The sequence below is a fragment of the Ambystoma mexicanum genome (assembly GCF_040938575.1).
Source record: "Ambystoma mexicanum isolate Mex_15411 chromosome 12 unlocalized genomic scaffold, UKY_AmexF1_1 Mex_chr12_unloc.2, whole genome shotgun sequence".
Lineage (NCBI taxonomy): Eukaryota > Metazoa > Chordata > Amphibia > Caudata > Ambystomatidae > Ambystoma > Ambystoma mexicanum.
The window spans coordinates 1,996,444-2,010,294 of record NW_027182323.1 but is presented as its reverse complement, the minus strand read 5'-3'; the positions used below and the strand labels follow the sequence as shown (position 1 = coordinate 2,010,294).

General features: G+C 42.8%; 2 non-coding genes across 2 annotated transcripts; one reads left to right on the top strand and one right to left on the bottom strand.

Moving 5' to 3' along the window:
* The first annotated feature begins 6,821 nt into the window (after positions 1–6,821).
* On the top strand, positions 6,822–6,910 carry TRNAR-UCU (transfer RNA arginine (anticodon UCU)). The gene is given in 2 exon segments: positions 6,822–6,858; positions 6,875–6,910. It is a non-coding gene; the product is annotated as a tRNA-Arg (tRNA).
* Positions 6,911–7,580: 670 nt separating this feature from the next.
* TRNAW-CCA (transfer RNA tryptophan (anticodon CCA)) lies at positions 7,581–7,652 on the bottom strand. Its single transcript has one exon. It is a non-coding gene; the product is annotated as a tRNA-Trp (tRNA).
* Between the last annotated feature and the right edge of the window lie 6,199 nt (positions 7,653–13,851).

Genomic DNA, 13,851 nt, shown 5'->3' with positions numbered 1-13,851 from the left:
CTTCCACCCTTCTGGTGTGCTCTACCAAGTTCTGGTTTTCTTTTTGGAGGTCACCCAGCCCCTGGAGGGCCAGGTGATTTTCTTCCATTTTCCTTTTTAAATGGCAGACTTCCTGGCCTATGGTGTCTCTTTCCTGACTGAGAGCCTGCATCTGTGCTGCCAGGTCGTCCCTTTGCCTTTGGAAGGCACCAGCTTTCTGGCGCTCCTGATCAAACTCTGCCTGGGTATCCAGGTCTTTCAGAATTAGTTTGTTGCTCTCTGCCTTCACTCTATCTAGGTGGCCTTGCAGGGTGACTACCTGCTCAGCACATACCCTGTTGAAGTCCAGTTGTTGCTCCAGCTTTTTCTGGCTTTGCAGTAGGGAGTCCAAACCTTCTTGGTGTTCCTTCTGCAAGGCCAGAAATCTGGTATCCTGTTCTGACTTTTCCTTTTGCAGCACATCCATATCCTCCGTTATTTTAGTGATGTACTGCCTGGTCTCATTTTCTGACTCCTGGCTCCTGTGCAGCCTTTGCTCAGAAGAGTCCAGATCAGATTGGGCCTTCTCTAACGCCATCTGTTGTCTTTTTGCCAGATCATGGCCTTCAGCACATTTATTCTGTATGGCTCCCATATATAAATATAAATATGCCGCTATCCTAACAATCTTGTCGTGTTCATCTTTGGCCTTAGGAGCCATATATAGTTCACTCAGGGCCACATGTAATGGACCCTGATCTCTCCATAAGTCTGACCCTGTTTCAGTGACCTGTCGCGTGATGGCCTGCAACCAGGCATCCTGGCCCTGCTCAGCCCATTCACCTCTCACAAATAGTTTATGTAAGAAGTGCTCTCTGGCTATTTTCATATCTACCAAGGTCGTCATTCTAGAGATTGGTCTCTGTCCTGACTTACAGAAGTTTGTATTTTATTTTTGCAGAACAGAACTTTTCTTGGAGTGTCCCTTTTGAGGAATGCTTCACAGCGTAATGCAGCGTGGTGATCCGACTGGATATGTGTATCTGGTCAGCTGGCACGCTGTATTAAGCTGCACAAGTGGTATTCTAACCCAAACGTCCGGCCCGAGCCCCCAATTTGTAAGAGGATTCAATTCAACACTACAGCTAAGTCAACGCCTAGTCTATAATACTGAATGAAAACCCTTATTGATATATCTTTATGTCCAGTTCATGCGTTCTGGATGACTACCCCTATATAACACCCCTCTCTTGGAATCCTCCTGACCCCACTGAGCCAAGAAGTAGTTCTGTTTTGCAAGTTAAAAGGTTTATTTGATAATTTAAACAATAGATATATATATCACACTTTATAATAAATTAATAATTGAATAGCACACTTAATCTGATATGATAAAGATTAACAACGGAGAATCTGGCACCAACACGCTTCTCTATAATCAATAAGGAGTTGACATGAAATGGATAAGGTAGCACACAGGTGAATAGGAACAAAAGAAGAAGGTGGTACAGAATGCTTTATGTAAGCTCAGGTGGATGCAATATTCAATGAATGCAGTACAGAAAATACTCAATATGATTTCAACCAAACAATGTAATCACTTTTCTCTGGCTATTCACTCCCCCCCTCTTTATGCAATGCAAGGAAATGGGAGGAAAGCACACAGTTCTCAGAAATGCAATCAATGTAATTCAGTTCAATCCCCCCCAAGCACGCTTAAAGAAAACAGATAGGAGTTTTGAAAACACAGGCCCAAATGCTTTTATTTGTGCTAGCAATGGATGAGAAATATGCTGGAAATGCTTTTAATTCCCTTTCAGAGGTTCAGGGTGAGTGGTATCTAGTTAATATTAGTCCAGGCTCACTCTTGCAATGATTCAGGAATGATTAGCAGGTTAAACGAATTTCTTTCAGAGGAAAGCAAAAGCAGCTATCTTTTTGCAAGTGGAGAAATTTGCAAATCGCTGTAAAATTCGCGAATGCGTCTGGTGCGATTACAGAGGAACTACAAGGGCTAGCAATATCGTTTTGGGGTCCTAGGAAAGCCTAGGATCTCAGCTTCCAGATGAAAGTTACTGCATGTCTCTAGCACAAACGGTCACGGAGATATGAGCGATTAAATAAAGGTCGTTTTTCAGATTTGAAATTTTAAAGTTCAAAAAGACAAGTGCCGCTTGCAACTAGAAAATGACAGGTGACAGCTTTGCAAATGACAGGTGACAGTTAGGAGACAGTTCTACTTAGATTAAGCTAGATTGAATTATATTATTTTAACGAGGAGATTGGTTCTGCACAGTTTTCTAGGTACTCACACTATATTCTTGAGTGAAATGGGCCTCGCCATGGATCTGGTCAGGTTTTAGACGGGACACTGGTCTCTGCACTTCACAGTGATCTGGGTCTGCTCTCTCTCTGGATTCTGAAGATTGAGGGATTTAAAGTCTGGATCTTTCTGCACAGCTTTCTCTGGAGATTGATGGAGGTAAAGTATGGATTTTCCCGGCAGAGCTTCCAGCTGCAAATGGATTTGAAAGTCCCTATCTGTCCTGTCTCTCTGCTTTTATGTGTTTTGAAAATGGGTGTGTGTGAGCAGCATCACTAGCCAGCCCCTCTCCACTTGCCATTGGCCCAATTCTCCCCTCTCCCATGATTGGGGAAAGAACTGTGAGTCAGAGCGATGTCATTTTATGGCTTGCAGAGAGTCCACTCCTCCTGTCAACTTGCACACAAATCTAGATTTGATAACAAAAGACATATTTGCACAGGTAAACATTGGTTTAAAATTACATGCACACATCACATATCACAGGAGATATACCCTGTCCAAACTTTGCTCTTCCTGGGGGCTTGCATTCAGAAATGGCAATATTTTGCACTTTTAACTGATTTTGCAATTTCTGACATTAACCCAAATTTACACACATGTGCGCAAGGAGTATGGACATTAATTGATGAAGTGTCAGATTTTTCACATGCACACATTTTGAGTAATATCCTCTTTTCCGCTAAAACCCCCCTGAACATGCCACCGGTTCGAAAAACCTCTTAAAATGTGGGCAGAAAAATCACAAGAATTATGGTATCATTGATAAAATTTTCACATGCCGCTCTATGAATGATCCTTCTTTTTAAAGTTATGTTCTGGCCCCCAAAGGGGTGTGGTTTCCCCCAGCACAAGGTTGAATTTCTGGTTTTTCCAGTTCTGCCAAGCCAGCTTGCTCTCACAGGCAGTGCCCCTCCCAGCTTCTGCCAAGAGGAAGCTGTTTTACGACCTCTGTAATAAACCATCTGCCTGGGTGAAGTGGGTTGCATTGTTCAGAGCTCCTGTGTTCTGTGGGGCTCCCCTTAATTCAATTATCAGGGAGATGGCATATCCTTAGTGTGGCCAGCAAAAGGCAGATAGGCCTGGGAACACAGCTGTGACTCAAGTTTCACTCCTGATGGGGGTAGTTGCCAGGCAGAATTCAGTTCCTTAAGCCAAGTTTCAGATAAAATGTCACTTTTTGTTCCCCAGTTTAAGTCAATACATTTTTTTACATATGCAGCTAGAATGCTGATTCTAAGTTCAAAACTATGACATTTAAACAATTGCAACCTATGTGACACTCAAAGTAGGTCACTCATTTCTTTTAAACATTTAGATTTGTAGTGTCTTTCAGTCCAAATTTACTTAAACTGCTGAAATCCACAGCTAAGCCAGTCTTGTTATAAACCTTCAAGTCACTTCAGAATATAACTTTACATTGTATCCACCTCTCAGTAAGTCTTTCTTTGGCTTGCCTTGGGTTCACTTATTCAGTTTTACACAAAAAAGTAAAATCTGGTGTTGTTTTAAAACGCCGGCTTTTGGATAGTGGTGAGTACTGGTACTGCACCCCTTTTTGGGATTTAAGAAAATGAATTCCCAACAGTTATGGGTTTGCTTTTGGCAATCAGCATTGCCACTCCCGATGGTTTCAAACTACTGTGTGGGTAGTCCAATGGTGGTTTTAGGCAGTGTCCTTCTGTGCCCATAACATCGGTAAAAATGAGTGGCAGCCTATTCTTCCTGCATTTCCCTGTACATTTTCTGGGAAACTCTGGCCATCATGATGTTTTCCATGTCAGTACTGCACAGTTTTGAGGTAGGGCTCGGATGCATGGGTAAATACATCCCACAGCACGCACCCATGCAGATACAGCAGAGTGCAAACATGGGACAGTTATTGATGCTTAGGGTAGGGGGTGTCACTGACGCATGAGGAAGTCCTTTTATAGGCACGGGAATAAGCATGTATCCACAATAGGACAGCTCACAGGCTGACTTGATGTGTTCAGTACTATCAGTGACACCAAATCCTCAAGATATCGATATGAGATGTTATTTATAATGCGCTTAATACCCAGAGGTTTCTAAGCACGGACCCAGGGATCGAAGCTGTGTTGCTCCGTGTCGTCTTGCTTCCAAGGCAAGCACGTTGCCCCTGAGCTATCCTCCCGAGACAACAAGAACCATGGTTTGATGTTACCGTAGGAGGCAAATCTTGTTCTGTTTTAGTAGAGAATGCGCAAGACTTCTCTGGAGCTGCAAGTAGAGTTCCTTTTACTGATTAATTGCCAGTCTCTATAGGAGAATGTGATATGTTTTATACCTTTATTGTATTCAAGGCAGACACCAGTTAATATTCTGGGTCGAGATTTAATGACAAAGCTGAATATGACGATTTCTTTTACTGATAAAGGTATAGTGTGTTCCATACCAGGGATATATTATTTAAACGTGGGCAAATGTATCATTCCATTTACAGGACGGATAGCTCTGTGAAGAATGTGAGGAATGCCGTTAGAGCCAGAACTCTTTCTTTATGGGGTACCCATTTTGTTAACGTGGCTACCCAGCTTAGTGGGAAGATTAGGAGGATACCTGATGAACTTTTGTTCAGGCCACAGATCCCCATGGACGAAGAGGGGGACAGATTTTTCCCTTACAGCTTCAGGCAGCCATAGTACGAGGGGAATTGGCCATGCTCGAAGGATTTGATGACAAGGGCAGGCCATAAAAAACAGTAATTGCCTTTGGGCAAGGGTATAGATTAACTGACGTCACAGGTCTGGGAGATTCAAAATGTTTTATGTTAATGTTATGTTATGTTGATTTATACCGCACACCGCTACCACCCAGGGGCAGTCAGTCTCCAGGTGCTCTTATTGAAATACTGGGTCAGCTCGCGTAAGCGAAATGGAAAGAGATTTGCTGCTGCTGGTGGGAGGGCAATGTCCAGAAAAAATTCTGAACTTTCAGAAACGTCCTTCTTTTGAAAAATGTTTCGAAAAAGCTTTGAATTAAGAACAGGTAAACACCACGCAAGTAGAAAGATGCATGGAAAGGTGTCATTTTAGCAAGTTAACAGAGCAGGTGATTCACTTAAGTGGATGCCAGAGGAAAGAGGCAAGAACATTCCCACAGAGAAAAATGCAATACAAGCTTTTAACTGATCAGCAGTTGCAATAGCAGAGCTGTGACTGAACCTGGTGCGAGAGACAGGTTGACATATTGCAACACAAAAAACATAAGTCCTTGAGTCCCTCCTTTCGCTTTGCCCTTCATGGATAATGCATTCATTGCTTTATATAGAAGTGTTTCAAACATTTCGAATTTATATGAAAGAACAATATTTTGAAGTGAAAAAGAATGAAAATTACATTATTGTAAAGTATATCATGTTCAACAACGTGAGAGCATAGAAAGTAAGAAATAGCCATCAAGGCTTTTAAGAGGTCACGTGCTTAATCATCCCACCGATATTTGAGCGCAGGATTCAAAGAGCAGAGTGGTAACTGTTCCACCATAGACCCTGCGATTCACTCAACACATGCACCGAAGTAATGGAGCCATCATAACCAACATGACTTCCAATGTTGTACTTTGCCACAAGGCTTTCCTGTATTCAGATAAACTGTAGACTTCAAGCATGCAACATTGTTTTAGTTATGTTATTTACACTTATAAAACGCATTGGTCGCCCGAGGGCATCATGGCGCTACTCCTAGAAAGTACAATGTCCACTCAATGCAGCCGAGTCAGAAAAGAAACCATTGCCATGACGATGACATGTTGGAGGATTGCTTGAAAACGCCAGGCCAGATGCGGTTATAATGTGACCTGTTCAGAAAAGCCTCTTTTGGTTTGCTCGTCGGTTCTATGTTTTACTTTAGTGAAATACTGTTGTTCAGTTCTCACCATCTATGGAAAGAGTTTCACTGCTGCTGAAGGGAGGGAAAATGCCTAGAAACATTTTCTGAACTTTCAGAATCTTCCTCTTTTTCAAAAAAATGTTTAAGGAGCTCTGAGTTAAGAACATGCAAACCGCAGGGAAGCAGGAAGATTGGATGGGACAAGGCCTTGCACGTTAATAGGGCACGTGGGTGGCCTCGGCGGTGGCTGGGGGAAAGAAGCAAGAACATTCCCAGGGAGACATACCAGAGAGAGGCTTTTAAAGGATCAGCAGTGGCAATAGTACAGCTGTGACTGCACTCTGGGCCAGGAGCCAGGCTGACCTATTACAGACCAACCACTGTGTGTCAAAGGGCCCTTCCTGGAGTTTTGCCCATCACTGATCAGCCATCAAAGCATTTCTCTTGAGATTTTCCATAGTGTAGTAGGCAGTACTCTTGATAGGAGTATCCCCAAAACAGGCAACAAAATGCCACTCCTACTGATGTCGGGAGGTGGCAGGTTGACAAAGCACTGAAGTACATGGGATGCCACGCTAAAAAACGATATCAACTTTCAACATGTTTATAAAGCATTCCTAAACACATACACCGTGTCCATCCAGGCCGTATGTTGATAATCCTGATTATTTATGCCCATGCGGGTAGTTGGCTCTGTGGCGCAATGGATAGCGCGTTGGACTTCTAAGGGTGCTGTGAAGTAATTCAAAGGTTGTGGGTTCGAGTCCCACCAGAGTCGATGTGTTTTGGAAATACGTATTTCAAACTGTACATTTCGTATACATGTTTGTACCAGTTGTGTTTTAAGAGTGTTACCCCGACCGTTATCATACTCTATTTGTGCAATCGGTTTATGACTTGTTTTTACTCAAGCCTCTGTCAAATTTAACCTGTTAGTAACTTGACCGCTGAAATGGCGTGCTTATTTGGCATTTGCAAAGCGCCAAACTGTGTGGGTTGCCTTAACACTAAGTGACCATTTGCTAGAACAAAACTGCGCCACTCTGGCTTTCTAGCGGGCGGTAGTCTGCAGTACAGCATACACAGCCATCATAATGACAGGGCAGTTGCAACTTTAAGAGGCAGCCCTGAAGGTGTCCAGTTCTTTTTTTTTTTTTTTTTTTAGCAATGCAGGTAAACGCGATATGTGGGTTTGCAATGTGCTGTGTGTGACTAATCGGTGGAAGGTCATAATATTTGGCCTGTAAATCAGCAGACTACTAGTGTTTGTCTGCAAAAACGACATTTTTTTGTTGTTGTTGCAGAAAATAAGAATACATTGACCTAGGTGTTCTAAAAACATAATTTAAAAATTGAATTTCTAGAAAACGTGTACCACGATTGATTTTAAAGACAGTTCGGAAGCTAACAAACTTGCAATCCTTACTTTTGAAATAGAAAAGGCTAATTGACCCCGACGTGATTTGAACACGCAACCTTCTGATCTGGAGTCAGACGCGCTACCGTTGCGCCACGAGGTCGATGCAGCAAACGGTGTCGCAGTCCAATAAGTCACTATAAAGGGAGTTGCTGTTTATCTTATCGTGTGTTTTTCTACACCATGCTTGCTGTTGAGTGCTTCTGTCCTTTCTTCCTTGCAAGGATTGGAACTGTCCAGTCGATATCAAAGCCTACTCTGGTCTTAATTTGAAGACTTCATGGAAGAATCCCGAGCAGGTGATGTGGTGAAATCCATATCACCCAGGGTGGTGAGGAATACTCTAGAGTGTCACCAGAGTAATACTGCTGCTTTTTGATCTCTTCCAAAAACTTTGGAGGAGAGCGCTTTTCTGGGTTATTTTAATGCGGCAGGCAGGTAAAGCCTACCCTCTTGCCAGAAAACCGCGCCAAGTCAGCCTCAGAGATTCCCACATGATGCCACCATCCGTGCCTGCCCCCAGCAGCCCACCTGGGCCACTGTTACTCATACACCCTCTATACCCATCTGACGCACGCATAGACTGGTCTCCAGCTCTATTTGAACACTCACCCTCTACAGTACATAATTACCACTGTAATATAAATGAATACACAGTGACGATAGTGCAGCTCTAATAAACAGAAAGGGGCGGTGTAAAGGATGTCCAGCTGGGGCAGATGAAGTGTCTGATACGCACCCCCCGAACCCTCCTCGCAGGGACATTCTCTCCTCATTGTCATCCGCCAGAGCCGCACAGTTTAAGGGACTGGAAGCTGCATGTAGCCACAGCCATATAACCTGGGCCCAAGCTTTTACACGATGGATCTCATTTTCTCTCCTTGGCGCGCTTCATAAATGCGTAAATAAATAAATAAATGCCGCAGTTCATTACCTCTGTTGCTTTGTGTTTGTTTGCTGAAGTTTGTCCCATTCTCAAAACTAAACTCACAGTGTCTTTCTTTCCTTTCATTTTCAATTCCATTCTGTGGAATAGCACAGGATCATTTCAAAAGTTATCAGCCTTTTTTACTGCATTGTCTTTGGGAGCTGTGTATTCTCTCTAGTGCTGGTGTCTCCTCTAAAAGTGATCCATGCTTTTTTTTCCTAATACAGTTATTTTCCCTGATATATTGTCAGGTTCACTTATGAGCCTCGGTTGTTTCACAGAAAAGACAAACGATTGATAGGCTGACACTTTTTATGCGTGGGGAGATTTGTTGGGCGCTGAGTCTCCAAAAGGTATGTTGAATCATGTCCCCTGCTTAAACAATCAAATGTATTCCAAACATTTCTTTCCAATACACAATAATAAGTATTTGGGTGGGCAGCTTGGTGAGTTATACTTTTGTCAACCTGTTGCAGGCACAGATGTATATTTTGGAAACAGGAGAGCCTGATTCCTCACATAAAAAGATGGCATGATCTTGGGAAAATAAACGTTTTTCTCTCTGTGCCTAAGTCAAGCAAGCAACTGCCAAAACATCCACCTAAGCTCAAACAGTACAGTGCGGAATGGGTTAAGGGTACCACAGACAAAATGTTCATGCCATGGCCACAAGGGGGATCGCTGTCAAAAGTGGTTTTGCCACACATGACCACATACTTGCACGCTGCGTACACAGGGAAGAAATTGGAGAAAAGGTTAGCTAGCCTAGAGCTTTGGAAGATGTACCAGGAGGAACGAGAAGGTACACCTCCTGAGGATTGGATGCTTAATCAGTGCAGGGAGGAAGGTGTTGATCCTTCTGCTCCCCCACTGCGCCTGAAGGAAATGTCGATAGTACAAAAGATGAAGGATTGTATCCATTAAGGGAACTAAAAGCGGCAACAGGATACAGTAATCCGGGTTACATGTCTTTAGCAGTGACGAGAGTCCAGAAAGAGAAAGGACTAAAGGAAAGGAGGAGACCTTTAAGGTCTTACAAGACAAAGAGGAGAAAATCAAATGATCAAATGAATCCTTAGATATAGAACGGAGATTAAGAGATGGAAAGGAGAAAATGATAAAGCTGACGAGGTTACGCTCGTACAGAGCGAATGGACAGGTATTGCCCCAGATGGACAAGGATAATTTAAGATGCAATCTCCCTAGTTTAACAGCGGCTGCGGGAAAATGAATTTATGAGCTAGAAAAGATGATAGGAGGAAATAGGCTGGCTATAGGGGACATTAGGGGTTTCCTAGCAGCCATTATTGCCGAAAGAGCTGATGACATTTGGACAAGAGCAGGTTATTCGAGTGTCACGGCACAGAACACAGCTCATGACCGAGCACCAAGTAATAATTGAAGGGCGGCTGTTTGGAAAGCATTCAGGGTACAGTATACTGATACGTCAGATATGGGTGCAATTATGGAACGTAAGATGAAAGATGACAAGGATCCGCTTGCTTACATTCAGCATTTTCAGGGATGGTGGCCTTTGGAAACTCGAGAGCCGTGGGGAAAATCAGTGCCAGTATTTTACCACATTTTGTGTCAGGGATTGCCAGAACAGGTACAGAGACAGCTTAAGAAACAAGTGGGAATGGAAGCAAAGCCCTGGGCAGAAATACAGTTGACTATCGTGCATCATTGCCGATTGCTGCAGGAGAAAAATAAGAAGAAGGAGGATACTTGGAAGCTTGAGGAGGCTGAGTTAGCCCTGAAGAAATAATCAAAATATGCCATAGAAGGAGCAGTACTGACAAGCAGAGAGGGGCTAGGAACACAGCAAGCTGTGGGTATGCCTCAGGCGAATAATCAATGCCAATCGGATCAACGAGGGAATGGGTCCGTGCCGAGAGGCAGAGGAACCGGTTTCAGAGGGAGAGGTGGTTTCCAGAATAATCAGGGTGATTTTCAAAATAACCAAGGTGGGTTTCAGAATATGCAGAATGACAATCAAAATATGCAATGAGGACAAATGAGAAGACTCCCTCCTTTATGTTGGACATGTGGTATGACAGGGCACATTGCGTGAACATGTGGGAGCCAAGGGTATGTACAGAATGGGCAATTCTCAAGAGGGGGGACAGCTTATCCTCCAGCATATAGCTCACAAAATAGGGACGGGTTTTCCCAAGATCAGACAGTGTATCAAGTGCAAGTGCCGCAAACGCAGCAGGCTTTGCAACCACAGCAAGCACCAGTGAATCCACCACAAGGACAGTCACAGCACTGTAAGAGGATTCAATTCAACACTACAGCTAAGTCAACGCCTAGTCTATAATACTGAATGAAAACCCTTATTGATATATCTTTATGTCCAGTTCATGCGTTCTGGATGACTACCCCTATATAACACCCCTCTCTTGGAATCCTCCTGACCCCACTGAGCCAAGAAGTAGTTCTGTTTTGCAAGTTAAAAGGTTTATTTGATAATTTAAACAATAGATATATATATATCACACTTTATAATAAATTAATAATTGAATAGCACACTTAATCTGATATGATAAAGATTAACAACGGAGAATCTGGCACCAACACGCTTCTCTATAATCAATAAGGAGTTGACATGAAATGGATAAGGTAGCACACAGGTGAATAGGAACAAAAGAAGAAGGTGGTACAGAATGCTTTATGTAAGCTCAGGTGGATGCAATATTCAATGAATGCAGTACAGAAAATACTCAATATGATTTCAACCAAACAATGTAATCACTTTTCTCTGGCTATTCACTCCCCCCCTCTTTATGCAATGCAAGGAAATGGGAGGAAAGCACACAGTTCTCAGAAATGCAATCAATGTAATTCAGTTCAATCCCCCCCAAGCACGCTTAAAGAAAACAGATAGGAGTTTTGAAAACACAGGCCCAAATGCTTTTATTTGTGCTAGCAATGGATGAGAAATATGCTGGAAATGCTTTTAATTCCCTTTCAGAGGTTCAGGGTGAGTGGTATCTAGTTAATATTAGTCCAGGCTCACTCTTGCAATGATTCAGGAATGATTAGCAGGTTAAACGAATTTCTTTCAGAGGAAAGCAAAAGCAGCTATCTTTTTGCAAGTGGAGAAATTTGCAAATCGCGGTAAAATTCGCGAATGCGTCTGGTGCGATTACAGAGGAACTACAAGGGCTAGCAATATCGTTTTGGGGTCCTAGGAAAGCCTAGGATCTCAGCTTCCAGATGAAAGTTACTGCATGTCTCTAGCACAAACGGTCACGGAGATATGAGCGATTAAATAAAGGTCGTTTTTCAGATTTGAAATTTTAAAGTTCAAAAAGACAAGTGCCGCTTGCAACTAGAAAATGACAGGTGACAGCTTTGCAAATGACAGGTGACAGTTAGGAGACAGTTCTACTTAGATTAAGCTAGATTGAATTATATTATTTTAACGAGGAGATTGGTTCTGCACAGTTTTCTAGGTACTCACACTATATTCTTGAGTGAAATGGGCCTCGCCATGGATCTGGTCAGGTTTTAGTCGGGACACTGGTCTCTGCACTTCACAGTGATCTGGGTCTGCTCTCTCTCTGGATTCTGAAGATTGAGGGATTTAAAGTCTGGATCTTTCTGCACAGCTTTCTCTGGAGATTGATGGAGGTAAAGTATGGATTTTCCCGGCAGAGCTTCCAGCTGCAAATGGATTTGAAAGTCCCTATCTGTCCTGTCTCTCTGCTTTTATGTGTTTTGAAAATGGGTGTGTGTGAGCAGCATCACTAGCCAGCCCCTCTCCACTTGCCATTGGCCCAATTCTCCCCTCTCCCATGATTGGGGAAAGAACTGTGAGTCAGAGCGATGTCATTTTATGGCTTGCAGAGAGTCCACTCCTCCTGTCAACTTGCACACAAATCTAGATTTGATAACAAAAGACATATTTGCACAGGTAAACATTGGTTTAAAATTACATGCACACATCACATATCACAGGAGATATACCCTGTCCAAACTTTGCTCTTCCTGGGGGCTTGCATTCAGAAATGGCAATATTTTGCACTTTTAACTGATTTTGCAATTTCTGACATTAACCCAAATTTACACACATGTGCGCAAGGAGTATGGACATTAATTGATGAAGTGTCAGATTTTTCACATGCACACATTTTGAGTAATATCCTCTTTTCCGCTAAAACCCCCCTGAACATGCCACCGGTTCGAAAAACCTCTTAAAATGTGGGCAGAAAAATCACAAGAATTATGGTATCATTGATAAAAATTTTCACATGCCGCTCTATGAATGATCCTTCTTTTTAAAGTTATGTTCTGGCCCCCAAAGGGGTGTGGTTTCCCCCAGCACAAGGTTGAATTTCTGGTTTTTCCAGTTCTGCCAAGCCAGCTTGCTCTCACAGGCAGTGCCCCTCCCAGCTTCTGCCAAGAGGAAGCTGTTTTACGACCTCTGTAATAAACCATCTGCCTGGGTGAAGTGGGTTGCATTGTTCAGAGCTCCTGTGTTCTGTGGGGCTCCCCTTAATTCAATTATCAGGGAGATGGCATATCCTTAGTGTGGCCAGCAAAAGGCAGATAGGCCTGGGAACACAGCTGTGACTCAAGTTTCACTCCTGATGGGGGTAGTTGCCAGGCAGAATTCAGTTCCTTAAGCCAAGTTTCAGATAAAATGTCACTTTTTGTTCCCCAGTTTAAGTCAATACATTTTTTTACATATGCAGCTAGAATGCTGATTCTAAGTTCAAAACTATGACATTTAAACAATTGCAACCTATGTGACACTCAAAGTAGGTCACTCATTTCTTTTAAACATTTAGATTTGTAGTGTCTTTCAGTCCAAATTTACTTAAACTGCTGAAATCCACAGCTAAGCCAGTCTTGTTATAAACCTTCAAGTCACTTCAGAATATAACTTTACATTGTATCCACCTCTCAGTAAGTCTTTCTTTGGCTTGCCTTGGGTTCACTTATTCAGTTTTACACAAAAAAGTAAAATCTGGTGTTGTTTTAAAACGCCGGCTTTTGGATAGTGGTGAGTACTGGTACTGCACCCCTTTTTGGGATTTAAGAAAATGAATTCCCAACAGTTATGGGTTTGCTTTTGGCAATCAGCATTGCCACTCCCGATGGTTTCAAACTACTGTGTGGGTAGTCCAATGGTGGTTTTAGGCAGTGTCCTTCTGTGCCCATAACATCGGTAAAAATGAGTGGCAGCCTATTCTTCCTGCATTTCCCTGTACATTTTCTGGGAAACTCTGGCCATCATGATGTTTTCCATGTCAGTACTGCACAGTTTTGAGGTAGGGCTCGGATGCATGGGTAAATACATCCCACAGCACGCACCCATGCAGATACAGCAGAGTGCAAACATGGGACAGTTATTGATGCTTAG